This window comes from Bison bison, unplaced genomic scaffold (genome assembly GCF_000754665.1).
Source record: "Bison bison bison isolate TAMUID 2011002044 unplaced genomic scaffold, Bison_UMD1.0 scf7180017864193, whole genome shotgun sequence".
NCBI classification, from domain to species: Eukaryota; Metazoa; Chordata; class Mammalia; order Artiodactyla; family Bovidae; genus Bison; species Bison bison.
In genome coordinates this window covers 2,142,327-2,158,858 of record NW_011494765.1, presented here as the reverse complement: position 1 = coordinate 2,158,858, position 16,532 = coordinate 2,142,327, and the positions used below count along the sequence as shown (strand labels likewise).

General features: G+C 37.6%; 1 long non-coding RNA gene across 1 annotated transcript in view; it reads right to left on the bottom strand.

Annotated features, from left to right (window-relative positions):
- Positions 1-16,291, bottom strand: part of LOC104991534 — a 47,350-nt gene extending 31,059 nt beyond the window's left edge. The window contains exon 1 of the long non-coding RNA XR_825619.1: positions 14,742-16,291. This is a non-coding gene — a long non-coding RNA (uncharacterized LOC104991534). The remainder of the gene's footprint in view (positions 1-14,741) is intronic.
- Between the last annotated feature and the right edge of the window lie 241 nt (positions 16,292-16,532).

The following is a 16,532-nucleotide window of genomic DNA, read 5'->3' as shown; positions in this document are numbered from 1 at the left end:
ATAAATGAATTATATAATTTACAAAGTAGAATACTGTATGGCAGTGATATGGACAGACCGACAGTATGCAGCAGCATGGATGAATCTCCTATACAAAATGTTGAACAAAAGAAGCCAGACATAAAAGATTATATAATATGTGATTACTCTTGGACTGCAAGGAGATCAAATTAGTCAATCCTAAAGGAAATCAATCCTGAATATTCATTAGAAGGGCTGACGCTGAAGCTCTAGTACTTTGGCCACTGACGCAAAGAGCCAGCTCATTAGAAAAGACTCTGATGCTGGGGAAGATTGACGGCAGGAGGAGAAGGGGATGACAGAGGATGAGATGGTTGGATGGCATCAATGACTCAATGGACATGAGTTTGAGCAAGCTCTGGGAGTTGGCGAGGGACAGGGAAACCTGCTGTGCTACAGTCCATGGGGTCACAACAAATCAGACATGACTGAGTGACTGAACAACAGTACCTTTGTGTAAAGTTCAAAAATAGGCTAAACTAATCTGTGGTGATAGAAGTCATAATAGTACCTTTACTGAGAGGATATAATTACTGTGAGGGGGAGCAGAAGAGTTTTCTGAGAAGTTAGTAATATCCTATATCCTGATTTGAGTGTCGGTTTCACAAGTGTGTTCAGTTCAGTTCAGCCGCTGAGTCGTGTCCGACTCTTTGCGACCCCATGGACTGCAGAACACCAGGCTTCCCTGTCCATCACCAACTCCTGGAGCTTACTCAAACTCGTGTCCATTGTGTTGGTGATGCCATCCAACCATCTCATCTCCTGTCACCCCCTTCTCCTCTTGAACAAACAAAATTTTAAAAAAACAGGCAGAAGCTTGGTTTAAAAGTTTGAGGAGAAGCATAAGGCTCAAGGACTTATGTGTTAGATCATTTCTAGTTAATGACTTGGGGTTAGTCACTTAAAAGTGGCTTTAAATAATGACTTTTTAAAATTTACAGTAGAAAGCTGGAAGGAATCATACCAAACCAATAATACTTGGATCAAGGGTAGGGTTTTGAGAGAATTGGTGGGGTTTTGCTTTTTATTCAGTTAGCATTTCTCACATTTTGAGTTATTTTTCAATAATATTTTAAACATGCTTTAAACAATAATATTTTAAAAAGCAACTTTAATGAAGGAAATGTTAAGTAAGTAGCATGACAGGTAAAGTATTTTAGATACTTGAGATCATGTGGAACTTCTGATGCCCTGCAAATCAGATCTCATTTAGCCATGTTTATTTTATAATTCAGTAAAACAGCAAGGGAATTGTTCAGAGGTTGAACAGAGCAAAATGTCAAAGTAAAACAAGCCCTGGTCTCCTGTTTACATCTTTAAAAAGAAAAATTGTGGCAAACCCCACATAATGTAAAATTTGTCTCTTAACCTTTTAAAAATATACAGTTCAGTAATGTTAAGTAATTTCACATTGTTGATCAGCAGATCTCCAGAACTTTTTCTTTTTGGAGACCAGAAACTCTGTATTTGTTAAACAGCTTCTCGTTTTCCCTTCCAACCCCATCCATGGTAACCACCATTCTGCTTTCTGTTTCTATAACTTTGACTGCTTTAGATAGACCATATTATTGGAAGCATACAGTATTTGTCTTTGTCTGGCTTCTTATTTCATAATGCCCTTACGGTTCATCCGTGTTATAGCATGTGACAGCCTTTGCATCTTTTCTGCCACCATTGTAGTCAAAGCCATCATCTATTCATCTGAATTACTGCAATAGCCCAAGTATTTTCCTTGCCTCCAGTCATGTGCTTTGTTGCTCAGTTGAGCTTGACTCTTTGCGACCCCATGGACTATAGCCTGCTAGGCTCCTCTGTCCATGGGGATTCTCCAGGCAAGAATACTGGAGTGAGGTGCCATGCTCTCCTCCAGGGGATCTTCCCAACCCAGGGATTGAACCGAGGTCTCCCGCATCGCAGGCAGATTCTTCACTGTCTGAGGCACCAGGGAAACCCAGTCTTGCCTACCTCTAATTCATCTTTAACCCAGTGGCTAAATGCAAATTTGACTTTACTTAAAATCTTGATGCCCCAACTTAGATAAAGTCTAAATACTTTAACCTGACAAAAGCTTTCACTATGGGGCCCTAATACAGTGATTCTTAAGTCACATCTGTTTCCTCATTGCTCCTAAACTTGGTACACCCTTGGCTCCCAAACTAAATATACATCTTAATTTTTTTCTCAATCATATTATTTCCTGTTCCCAGTCTGTATTTATTGACAGTGAATCTTGAATGAATCGTGGGGTTTAGTGAGGATGTTTGTCAGATGCTTTTGCATGGAGCTAACCTAGTGTGTTAATGTCAGTATGTAATTTAGTAATAAAATAATACTTCTCATTTCCTAGGTATTTAGACTTTTAGACAACTAAAAATAGTCTGATCTAAAACAAACAAGCAAAAATCTTAAGAAACATATTAACCAAATTCCTGTGAGGGGAAGGCTAGAGGGGGCGGAAAAGATGGGGAAATTATTATAAAGTCTTTGTTCCACTTGGCTTTTTAAAACAGGAAATCTGAAAGGTTTCTCTCTCACTCACTGGAATTTAATCCATTTAGTGTGTATTGAGGGTCTGTTGTATATTCAGTTGTGTGAGTCAACAAAAGTCCAGAGAAGTCTGTATATCTTGAATGACTATACATATTTCAGTAATTACCCAATTCAGATAACTTATTTGGTTTCTCAAGCAGGGTCTTCTGATCTAGATGGAAAATGACAAGTGTGTGGAGTGCATGTACCCACCACAAAACCAAGTGTGTGTGTATTGTATGTGTGTGTATATTTTAAAGCTATCAGATTGAGTGACAGTTAACATATTAAGCTGTAAAATTGAACTAAAGTCACCCTTTTTATACAAGTTTAGTGAATTACTACATAGGGTTGGAATGAATTTCACTATTTGAACCTGACAGAGGAAGCCTCTGCCTACCCTATCAATTGTCTCTATTCCTCTTGAGCTCCACCAACATTGTACATGTGGTTTCTTGAATACACAGGTTGGTCTCTCATGTTAGTGCTTTTTGCTCACACTATTTCCTGTGCCTGAAAAGCACCTTTTCTTTTTCTCTATTTTTCTACAAATTACATTTATCTTTCAGTACGCATCTCAGATGTTCCTCCTAGTTGTCTTTCCCTTACCAGGTTACGTGCTTTTAATTTGGGCTCCCATAATCCTGAACTTCTCTTTAATATAGCACTTAGAACACCATGTTATCTGTTTAAGGTTTGTCTCTACTACTAGATTGTGAGCTCCTTTTGCACAAGATGAAGGCGTTTTTGTGCTTAACATGCTATAGGGTAAGTTTTCAGTGACTCTTTGGATGAATAAATTGAACTGTTATTGAATGTTTGATAAGAATATTTGAATGAATAAGAAAAGACCAACTTTAAACTTACTTTAAATTTGTGATTTCCAGCCACAAATTTTGAGCGGTGCAATTCTATTTTTGTTTAGATCATATCCACCAGCAAACTTGGAACAACTCTGTCTGGCTCTTTCAAAGAAAAAAACTTCCTAAAGGAAGAGAACTATTAATAATTGAACACTACTCTGATGGGCACTGGGCACTTTGTCATTTAAGGCAGCTGTGTGAAGAACTTTAGTATTTTCCCATGTTACAGCTGAGGCAACTGAGGCTCAGAGAATGTTAGTCAGAAATTTAGTAGTAAAGCTTTAATTAAACCCATGTTGTTATCAGTTCAGTTCAGTCGCTTGGTCATGTCCAACTCTTTGCAACCCCATGAACTGCAGCACACCAGGCTCCCCTGCTATCACCGACTCCTGGAGCTTGCTCAAACTTATGTCCATTGAGTTGGTGATGCCAATCAATCATCTCATCCTCTGTTGTCCCCTTCTCCTCCCACCTTCAGTCTTTCCCAGCATCAGGGTCTTTTACAGTGAGTCAGTTCTTTGCATCAGGTGGCCAAAGTATTGGAGCTTAAGCTTCAGCATTAGTCCTTGCAATGAATATTCAGGACTGATTTCCTTTAGGATTGACTGGTTTGATGTCCTTGCAGTCTAAGGGATTTTCAAGAGTCTTCTCCAGCACTACAGTTCAAAGCATTAGTTCTTTGGTGCTAAGCTTTCTTTATGGTTCAGCTCTTACATCCATACATGACTACTGGAAAAACCATAGTTTTGACTATATGGACCTTTGTCAGAAAAGTATGTCTCTGGTTTTTAATATGCTGTCTAGGTTTGTCATAGCTTTTCTTCTAAGGAGCAAATGTCTTTTCATGGCTGCAGTCACCTTTGGCAGTGATCTTGGAGCCCAGGAAAATAAAGTCTGTCACTATTTCCATTGCTTCCCCACCTGCTTGTCATGACATGATGGGATCAGATGCCATGATCTTCATTTTTTGAATATTGAGTTGTAAGCTGACTTTTTCATTCTCCTCTTACACTTTCATCAAGAGGCTCTTTAGTTCCTCTTTGCTTTCTGCTCTAAGAGTGGTGTCATCTGCATATCTGAGTTAATTGATATTTGTCCCAGCAGTCTTGAGTCCAGCTTGTGCTTCATCCAGCCTGGCATTTCTCATGATGTACTCTGCATATAAGTTAAATAAGCAGGGTGACAATATATAGCCTTGACGTACTCCTTTCCCGATTTGGAACCAGTCTGTTGTTCCATGTCCAGTTCTAACTGTTGCTTCTTGACCTGCTTACAGATTTCTCAGGAGGCAGGTAAGGTGATCTAGTATTCTCACCCCATTTAAGAATTTCCCATAGTTTGTTGTGATCCACACAGTCAAAGGCTTTAGTGTAGTCAATGAAGCAGAAATAGATGTTCTTCTGGAATTCTCTTGCTTTTTCGATGATCCAGCAGATGTTGGCAATTTGTTCTGGTTCCTCTGCCTTTCCTAAATCCAGCTTGAACATCTGGAAGTTCTTGGTTCACACACTGTTGAATCCTAGCTTGGAGAATTTTGAGCATTACTTTGCTTGAGTCTGAGATGAGTGCAATTGTGCAGTAGTTTGAACATTCTTTGGCATTGCCTTTCTTTGGGATTGGAATGAAAACTGACCTTTTCCAGTCCTGTGGCCACTGATGAGTTTTCCAAATTTGCTGCTGTATTGAGTGCAGCATTTTAACAGCATCCTCTTTTAAAATTTGAAGTAGCTCAGCTGGAATTCTGTCATGTCCTCTAGCCTTGTTCGTAGTGATGTTCCCCAAGGCCCACTTGACTTCACACTCCAGGATGTGTCTGGCTCTAGGTGAGTGATCTAATCATTGTGGTTATCTGGGTCATTGAGATCTTTTTTGTATAGTTCCTTTGTATTCTTGCCACCTCTTAATACCTTCTTGCTTCTGTTAGGTTCATACCATTTCTGTCCTTTATTGTGCCCTTCATTGCATGAAATGTTTTCTTGATAACTCTAATCTTCTTGAAGAGATTCCTAGTCTTTCCCAGTGTGTTGTTTTCCTCTATTTGTTTGCATGGATCACTTAGGAAGGCTTTCTTATCTCTCCTTGCTATTCTTTGGAACTCTGCATTCAGCTGGATATATCGTTCCTTTTCTCCTTTGCTTTTTGCTTGTCTTTTCAGCTATTTGTAAGGCCCTCTCAGACAACCATTTTGCTTTTTTGCATTTCTTTTTCTTGGGGATGGTTTGGCATTTTGTCACACTGTCTGTGCTTTTTTCTCTATATTTTGCTACCTGCCCAAAATTAAGAATTCTAGTTATCTGTTATCAAAAAGTAAATGAGAATTTCTAGGAACTATTAAAGCTGAAGTACCTCAAAATAATGTTAATGATAATTTTGCTTTACTGTTAACAACAGGCTTTCACGTTCACATGTAATCCAGAAATGCCGTTCTTTCAAGATATTATATATCCATTTAAACAACATTAAAGTATAATCATAGAGCATTGGTACAGTGGACACTAATCTATTTTTGAAAACACTGGATTTCCCCGAATTAGACTATATTGTTTATACTTAAGTAAGTTTTTGAGAAATCATATAGTTCTTTTTACTTTTTCTTGAGACTTGAAACCTTATAAATAAATGATATCTAGCTATTTTAAAAGTTCCATGCATAATTTAGACTATATACTTGCTGACATTCAGGAATTTATTTTCATCATATGTAAAATTGCAATGTACTGTCCCATATTCTCGTGATCCTGGAAGCTAGTTCTTTCAAAGTTAGAAGCAGAAAAAAATTTACCCAGTTTTTGACAGGAAAAATTTTAAAGGGAGGTAAATGTGCCAGCAAACCATAGAAAATCAAACTGCTGAAGGGAACTGAGCAATTTCCCAAGAACCACTCATCTGGACTCTGCTTCTTCCTAGCACTTTTGACAATGGACAAGCTTTCCAAGCTGCAGTAGCCTCGTCAATAAAATAGGTGCTAATAACAGTACTGGATTCTTGAGGTGGTTTGCTTATTAAATGGCATGTGTAGAAAAACACTACACAGGTTCTGATATGTTCGATTCAGTTCAGTCGCTCAGTTGTGTCCCACTCTGCGACCCCATGAGCTGCAGCACTCCAGGCCTCTCTGTCCATCACCAACTCCTGGAGTTTACTCAAACTCATGTCCATTGAGTCGGTGATGCCATCTAACCATCTCATCCTCTGTCGTCCCTTCTCCTCCTGCCTTCAATCTTTCCCAGCATCAGGGTCTTTTCAAATGATACGTAGTAGACCTTTAATAATTATTTGTTATTATTTAGGAAGTGTGTGTTTTTGAAACATGTTAGTTATGTATAGATAACAGAGTCCTAACAGATGCAAAACTTTACCAGAAATCTGTCCTTTCACATGAGCTGATCAGCTTTCATTTTTGGAGCAGGCAGTTACTGTGACAACTTCTCTTCTATTACATACACATACTCTAAAATATCTACAGGAAACCTGGATCATCATTTTCTCCTAAGGAGAAATCCCTCTTTTCAGATTGAAAATAAGCATTTACAGGGAAAATTATGAAGAAATGAAAAATGGTAGTAATTTTATTAGTCCATGGGAAGTGATAGTTTTTTTTTTCTTCCTGTCATTATTTGAATTCCTCTTGACTCTAGGTACTTGGATAAACATTATTTTGTGCCGATAAGTGGTCATGCAAGTGGAATCTATTCAGTTAGATTGTATTGGGTTTGGGCTTTTTTTTTTTTTTTTTAAAGAAATTTTGATTTTTAAGTTGATCATTCAGTACATTGTGTGTCCTGAAAGGTTTTCCTTTTTTTTAGCCATGGTATGAAGTATTTAGTGTTGCAACAATTAGGCAGGGCATATGTTTCATAACATAAGAGGGCCAGACTGGTAAGCATACTAAAGGCTTGTGTTTCCAGGAAAGAACTTAAGGACTTCAGATGTCTTCTTGTACATATACCTGAAACAAAGGTGTCATTCAATAAAGCTTTGTTGAATAAGTGATATTCTTGGTTATTTTCTTGCTTTGCTAAGAATTTATAGTATTTTATTGCATTTGGGAAACCAAAAATTTATCTCCATGTTTAATACTCTTTGCTGCTTCCTAAAATATGAAACTAATTCAGATGTGAAAATACCGATTTTGTGCATCCTAAATTATCATTACAATTTTCCATGTCATTTTATAAGTTATTTTATAAAGTATATCACTATAGTTGACCAGGAATTTTCTTTCAGAGACATTCCTTTCTCAATGAGGCTTATCTATAATGATCTTTAAAGGAAAAGATATACTTTCTTTGCCCTGCCTTATGTCTGTGGTAGACTTGAGAATCCAGATCTTTTAGTTATGTTTCATCTGTACAATTTCTGATTAAGTTGACTGAAATAGTGTGCTACTAGATATAAAATGTCCTACCCTTTAAAATCTGTGTGAGTGCAAGGATCCATTTCACCATTAAAATCCTAACTTCAAAGTATTTTTTTTCTCATATATTCTTGCTGTCTTGTGTTTAGCATATGCAACCAGAAACTATTTAATAACCAGAAATAGTAGTTCATCCATTAATGACTCTTATTCTGCTTATCTCTTAACACCTGAAATATGTATTTTAGGTACATATATGCCATTGAAACCTTTTGTTATTAAAAAAAACTAGAGTAATTCTCAGATGCATGGATGTGAAAGCAGGATGGATAATAGTAATATCTTCTATTTGTAAAACTTGAGCTATGTTTGTCAAGCATCTGTGGTATTCTAGGCACTATGCTAGGCACTGCTTTTCACAGCAGTTCTTTGAAGTAGTAGTATTCCCTCCGCATTCCCCACCCCAACCCCCCCGCCCTGCACCTGCCTGCCCCAGAGAAGCAGATTTGTCTAGGGTCATGCAGTTGGTGAGTGCTTAAGCTGAGACTGGGTTCAAGTCTTTGTGACTATGATGCTGAAGGATAGGATCTTTGTTTTGTTTGCTATTGTATGTATATTCAGAGCCTAGAATGAGGCTTAGCATGTACTAAGCATTCAACAGATAGCCTTTGAAAGAATGAATTGTATACCTAGAAGCTTTTAAGTGGCCAAGCAGAAGTAGAGACTGTCTGTTCCAGTAATACAGGATTATATAGAGAAGTGAGCCTGACAAAATGTAATGCTATTAGAAAGCCAAATGGAGGTACTTCTAACAAAATCTAGATCACAGTAACATATGACAGATTGGGAACCTATTTTTTTATTTAACTGTCAAATTTGTTCTACGTACATTTGCCAGATCTCTTTTCCACTTGACTTTGATATTCAGTGAACAAAGAAAAGGCAAAAGACCACCTGATATTGGGTCCTTGCTGGTGGGGAAAAAAAATCTGTTTGGAAATCCAAGTTCTGTAAATATTGAGAAACTAGAATGGTATTTCTTGATTGGGATTTGGATAGCAGGAGCCTCAGATTCTGTGGAAATAACATTGTGCTGTTGTGGTATATGGATATACTTTATCTATTGTTAACAGTAACTCTTGATATAGTCCTATGACAACAAAGACTAAATTCCAGTTGGAAAAGAGTTAATCCAGTTAATATTTAGTTACCTCATAGACATGGTTCTAGTTTGTACAGAAGCCCACTTGTGACTAGCCCTAGCCATGCCTTCTCTTTATATTTATCATCCATGTCTCAGATATTTTTGGTTGCTAACAGCTAGCTGTGTAATCATGATGGTCGTAGTATGCACCATTGAAGTGGTAAGTTCTAAGAGCATAGTCTTAGGAAAGGGAGTGAAGGAAATATGTATCACATTTAATGCTCCAGTGTATCATGGTCTTTTCCCAAATTAGACAGTCCTAACTCAGACCACCTTTACGCTGTCCCCTGCAGAAATTATCTTGTTCTTCATCATCATCTATCAAAAGGAGCTGAGCTTTTGTATGAGATAGTGGTTTGCCACAGATCTGAGTAGTGATCACTGTGAAACCACTCTGTGTATTTGAAGGTGTTTCCTTAATTGCTTGAAATCCATTAAGATCTTATAGTTTAGCATCTCTTTTTCCTTGAATCAAATGGAGCTAAGGGTGTACCCTCTTTCATATTCTTATGAACTTCAGCTTCAAAGGATGGCAGGGCAGATTCCCCAAATTATTGGATCCATTCTCAAAGTTTCTAAACTCACATGCCTACTATTTTTTAAATGAGGTGACTCCTAGCAATTGTTATCTCAGTTAATAACTTAGCAGCTCCATGAGGGCAACTTCTGTATCTGTTTTGTTCATCATTCAGCCTGGGTCTAGCACTGTGCATGATACATGTTTGAATAGTCTCTGGCAGATCAAAATTTTTCACCTCCCAAGTGCTCTGTCATTTAGCCTCCAGTATTAGATGTATTTTTTGAACCACCACTGGTAACAAAGATTTATAAGTGACTTGTTAAAAGTCACCTAGCTAAATAGTGGCAGAGCTAAAATTTCATGCTGTATCTAATCCAGCCAGTTTCTTGGATGTGAACCTAGGTTTTTAGATTTTACAGTATAGCACATTATCTCCCCTAAACGTAGTTCTGCTATTTGCTTTTGAAAATCTCTTGCTTTTCATGCTCTGAAAAGATTTTGTGACATGTTCAACATTCTTCAGTTATTTGGCATCATCATTAAGAAACACCTACTATTTCTAGTTTCTGCTAGATTATTTTCAACATTAAAATGATTGTACAGATATAGTACAGCTCTTGCCCAGGAATTCCTTCTATGACTGGTTTTATTTTCTTTTTTAAAGTTTTTATTGAAGTATAGTTGGTTTACATTGTTGTGTTAGTTTTAGATGTATGGCTTTGATTTTTAAAAGACATGAATTTTCTTTCTCATACCTGCAGGAAGCTATTTTAATTTCTTAGTCATGGGCAATATTAGAATTTTCATGTTTTTGTTTTAATCACCAAGAATTAGTAGAAATGTTATTCAAAAAATATCTCCAGGAAATATTATTTCTTAATTTAAGAAATGATTCTTATATACTAAATAGCATTAAATTAGTATTAGTATTAAAAACACCTCATGATATTAAAATTTGTTGTTCCACCTACCTTTTCAAATGATAATTTTCTTATATTCATTCAATCCATTTAATATTTCTAAGACTTTGTGAAATTCTTTGTGCAGTGTTGACAGCTTTCATCTTCATATGTTTGTTTTAATTAAAATTTAAACAGAGAATTGTCTGTGCTGTATATCAGCCTTGACCCTTCTATTTCCATTCTCTGTGTTTGGGAAGAGTCTCAGACAGTGAATTGAACCTTAAGCCCTTACTGTATTTTCACAGAATTGACATTTCCAGAGTATTTTCTAATGTGCCGGGAGTTCAAGATCTTTTATATATATGATCCTTGAACCTTAAAATGACTGTCAGGAAGGCATTAATATTTGCGTTTTATGTATGAGGAATCTGAGACAAAGAGAGGAAGTGACTTATTGAAGATCACATAGTAAATAAGTGGCAGAGCCAAGAATCCAACCAATGTCCACCTGACCTTAAAAACCAGTTTCTTGCACCAAGCAGGAATAGAATGGGTTGAGAATGCATCCAAATTGAAGAACCTCGTATTCATGTTTATCATGTCTGTTTTATTTGATGGTAAATTTGATGGTTAAGACATGTAGTCATGACACTAAATGCCATTCTGGAACATTCTACTGTGGCCACTGCTGCATGTCTGTCATTACTGTCTTAATATTCTTTATAACTTTCATTATAGACCAAGGGAAAAAATGAAATCTTTGGTTTCAAAATGTCTGTTTTAGACATCTCTGAAGTATCATGGTACTCACTACCTTGTCACTGTGGCTTTTGCTTAGAGATCAATTTCTTTCATGTCGAGCTGGATGTGCAGTTAAAAACGTGTTCTGTATATAAGCATGGTCTAGTTGGGCTTCCCAGGTGGTGTTAGTGCTAAAGAACATGCCTGACAATGCAGGAGACATAAGAGATGTGGGTTCCATTCCTGTATCGGGAAGATCTCCTGGAGGAGGGCATCCAACCCACACCAGTATTCTTGCCTGGAGAATCCCATGGACATAGGAGCCTGGTGGGCTACAGTTCATAGGGTCGCAGAGTCAGACATGACTGTAGTGACTTAGCAAGCATACGCTCTAGATCAGTACTGTCCAACAGAACTTTCTGCGGTTCGAAATACAATTTTTTGCTTTGTCCAGTATAATAGTCACTAGTTACATACATGGGGCTATTGAGTGCTAGAAATGCATGCAGCTAGTGTGATTGAGCAACTGAAATTTTAAATTTTATTTACTTTTTATTTAAATTCAAATAAAAATAGCCACATGTAATTATAGCATAGTTTGAGGTTGTAATTGATCCTTGTGTTTGGTGAGTAATGATAGAATTTGAAGAAATCCAACAATTAGTAGTAGTTTAAAAGTTGCATATTGGTTTTCCAACAACATAAAATTTGGTATGTGTTTATCCTAAAGCCATAGAACCAAATAGAGTACAACAGTTCATATTTCCAAAGCACTTTTTGATCATTCACAATCTCATCTGATGAGTATTTCAGGTATGCTATCATTTGGAACTTGTGTTTGCTAATGGATCACAGAAGAAAGAAGAACAAAACCATTTACAACTTTGTTGTGCCGTGTCCCCTCATTTTGAAATGGACATCATTCTGGCCCCTTGGTGCTCAGGTTGCAGCATGAGAGCTTGCAGAGAAACCCATGTACTGTTCTCTTCTGCTCATTGAGATGGAAGAATATCCCTCTCCCCTCACCTAGAATTACCAGTAATGTCATTTCTTATATCTAAAGAGAAAGTGGAGACGGTTTCTTTATTTAGCCAGCAAGCTATAATAGTTTGATATCCAACAAAAGAAAATGTAGTTTTCCTTTCTACAATTTCAAAGTAAATCCTCAGGGCTTCAATTTTAGTTGTTTTGGAAAATACGACCCAGAACTCAGAAATGTTCTACCTAAGATTAGTTTTTAAATTGATGTTTTCCAAAGAAACTTTGGATGGAATTAAATAATAGATTTTATATGATAACTTGAAAATGAATTTGTTTCCCTGAAGTTTTGATAGATCCAGCTTCATTTTGCTTGCTTGGTCTTATGAAATAATTTGTAGACCCTATTAATTTTGTTATGTGTCACTTGTGTTACTTAGTGTATATTTTTTTGCTGTCATTTTATTTGTAAAATACCCTTCTCCTTTCTATCAGAGTTCACAACTAATCAACTCTGGGTGCTTTTGATTTTTCTGACTATGCCAGGGCATTGAATGAAGTTCCCTGTAGTGAGAAAAGAGAGCACATGGGACTCGTGACTTTATGTACTCCAACAATAGAGCTTTTATGACATTGGAGGTGGTTAAAAAAGCTAGAAGTAGCTCTTAAACATGGCATTGCCGTGTTGCCCTTTTTTTTTTTTTTTTTGTATTCTTAGAGCTGCCAGGAGTGCATCGGGCCTGTAATTTCCTGTTCTCTGAATCCCCCATCTTTCTCCAGCTCCAAGCTTTGTGTCCCACAGCCTGTGACTCTGTGCTAACAAATCGCTATTGTCCAGTGGGGCGAATGGTGGCTGGAACTAAAGAATTGCTGTCTGGTTTCTATTCAAATCCAGGTAGTGAGATATATGAATGGACTTTTCGAATCGTCATGTGAATAACGTCTGCTCGGCATGAAGGCTCAGAGCCATACTAGGAAAGATTAACTCCTAGGCTGACCACTAACATTTTTTGTGATAGGAGGTAGAAACATTCCCAAGTATCATTTTATTCATACTTAATTTTCCATTTCATCTTCCAGAAGTAGAGTTAGCCATTCAACTATTTGGGCACTTTTCTCTCAAGTGGTAGTGTTTCTATTGGTAATATGGAAGTTTGGGAAAATGCTAAGTTGTTTTTAACGTAGAGTACTGTTGTTTTCTGTGAAAAGTTTTCTACTTTACATCTAACTGACATAAAGTTATCTTTGTAGCATATTTGCAAAAATGAGAGAGAGAGAGAGAGAGAGAGTGGCTTTCTCTGAGAAATCAAGCAAAAGTGCTTTCTAACCATTGAAGGGAAAATCTCCTTTTTTCCAGTGCATTCTGAATACTTTGCTTTTTTTTCCTCCCAAAGCACAGATTTATACAAAGAAAATAGAAACAACTTCAAATGCAATGTATTAACCAAACAAGCAAACCTCCTTCAAATTAGGAACCATCGTAAACATTTGTAAGTATAGCAGAATCGGGATTTTTTAAAATTAGGTTGGAAGCTTGACTATAATTCATAATTCTCATTACCCTTGGAAAATTGTTATGTTATCTTTCTCCTGTATACCTGAAAAAATGTCCACAGGCTTAAAGGGCCATGCTTTTTACATTCCTTCCATATTGTAGGTACTATGGAACGAGAGAGCCTTTTATGTTTCTTTTTGTCTTAAACTCAGACAGCTTTGTAAGCAGTAGTGTGTAGATTACAAGAGTTAGACAAAAGCAGGCGCGACTGAGAAGAGTTGAAGGGGGGAGAGCTTGGGGCACTTCCTGTCACTCAACACATTCCAGATCACTAAAAAATTTCCACACCCTCTGCGTTTCCCTCTTGCCCACCCCAGATCCCAGTATTTTCTGATTCCATATGTTGTGGTATTCATCACACTCCTTTGCTATCACTGGGCCCTGGCAAGACTGCTTCAGAGAAGATGCATTCCTTTAGATTGCACAAAGCATAGCTGGGAAAATGGCTGGCAGTTTCAGAATCTAGTCACGATCGCACGCATGAGCACCTCACACATCCATGCCCCTTTCCCCCCCTCTCCCGCCCCTGCAGCTGGCTGACCTGTCTCACCCACTGCTGGCCTATCGAACGGCCAGGACTGTCTGGTTTTGGCTCATGCCTTTGTCCATGTCTGGCTTAGTTCCTCTCTGTCTACGCTTGCCTCTACCCCCACCGCCCCAGGCGGCACAAGTGTTTGGCCACACAAAACTACAGATAGAAAAGGTGGTAAAAACTACAAACTTTGCTAGATTTTCCAACAGTTTATTCTTTCGTTTATTCAATTTCTCCCTTCTATAATACTTCATTTTAAGAAAACACATACGAAATTAATTATCTAAAGGCAAAGAATGCAAAGCAACCTTTGTGTTCCTTATAATAACTGACTTCATAACTCTCTCCAGCTGCGTTATGGGGTGTGTATAAAAAGCTTCTGTTCTGAGAACAAAGGAGCACGTGCAGAAATGAGACTAAAAAATCCACTGACAGTATTTCACCACACAAATTACTTAAAAGATTTTAGTCAAGACTCTCAACAGATTCAATGTTAAAATGGTTTTTAGTTTAAAAAAAAAAAAATTGAAAGTGCTTACCCAGTAAAAGAACCGAAGTAGTCCTGAACTGTTACGTAAGACTTTTTACAGTTGGATCTTTGTCAAAAGGGGGTGGGGGTGATGGGAGAAAGCAGCAACAACAATCAAAAAAGTTCGAGCTGCTGTGGCTTAGAGGACAACTTCTGTGTTTCCAGATAGGATTCTTGCTGCAGAAATGGAACTCCCAGCCAGCACAGCATCCTGTCCCGGTAGAGAAATGAGTTTGTCAGTTTGAAAAAAAAAAAAAAAGGTACTGGAACCCAGACTAGACGAGGTATTGAACCGCACCAGATTTCCTTGCAGCCCTGTCTGCTCAGCTCGCATTGAACTATATATGACCCAGATGATGGACAGAAGCACATTCAGTCATGTGCACACTGGAAGAAAGCGGATTTGCTGGTCCCTGGCAGTGTTGGGGTTTGTCTTCTGATTGGGCTGTGCCCTGATCAGTGAAATGTGAAGCCCTCACCATTCAGAGGCCGTAATTCAGGACTGGCAGTTTGAGTGTCTGGCTGCCTCTAGTCACTGAGAGAGACTTTGAAGGTGTTGCTTTTGTTTGGTGACATTACCCACTCAGAGGCTACTTACACCTATGTACTAGTATTTGGAGCAATGCTAGTCTTTCTGAAATGCCAGAAGGAAGCCAACTTGGCTTGAATTCTGTATCATCTTCTTGTTGATGAACTTTGTTCTAACTTAGCCCAATTATTTGATTTGAGAATTTTTGTGATCTTAACCAAGGCTTATGTCTAGACCACACCCCAGCTGTGATTTTATGGGTTTGATAAGGTAAAAATAAAGGTAGCATTTGACTTTGAAGCTTCCTAGATGATATAAATTGTTCTTAATGAAAATTGGATGGAAGGACAGCAGAGAAGTTTGGGATTCTGGAGTCTTTGAATGTGCTAGGAAGACGCTTTATCTCTTACTATTGCCTTTGTGAAGCTGTCACTCTTATCCTAGTCCTTAATCACATAGGCAGCTGCTGGGGGGAAGCTACTGAAGTGTTTACCCCATTGAACTGTGACATAGTCGTTAATTATGCAAGAACCACAGTCTACTCTCTCTAGTCTATCTGAACTAGGGTCCTTGGGATTTATTTTCTGTCTTTCTGGGCCACTAGGAAACAAGACCATTATTTGGACTGTTGGTTGTGACATTTTTGTTTAGTGTATGAAAGTTGCTTTGTTTAATGTAAATTGACATTAAAAAAATTGAATAAAGTTGTTTTATGGGAGCTTAGCACTGATAATAGGAAATCTACCCTACATGGACCAATTGATCTCCCCCTCCGCCCCCCCAACCCCGGAGACTTTCTTGTCTCTTTAGGAATTAACTTATATATAATCCTAAACTGGTATTTAGACATAAAAATACTTTGGTTTATTTTCTGCGCTTTTTAGACTTCTAGAAATAAATCCACGGGCAGTGTGTAACATCTGTCAATTTTGCTGTAAATTCTAGGTTTGGGTGTTTAAGGACTTGTTATTTCTTAGATGTCATGTAGTATCTTATATATGGTAACTGCCTAGGAATTCTCTTGTCTTAACCTGGAGAAGCTGAGTTGATACACTGTGGAATATAACAGTGATCAAAGTCAAAGAAAAGGGATGTTCACTCTCTGTAAACTACAGAGCAGTCATTCCTTTTTTTTTCTTTAAATTGTGGTAAAATACACATAACGTAATATTTATTATTTTAACCGTTTTTAAGTCTATAGTTTTGTAGCATTAGGTACATTCACATTGTTGTGCAATCATCCCTGCCATTTTCTCCAGAGCATTTTCATCA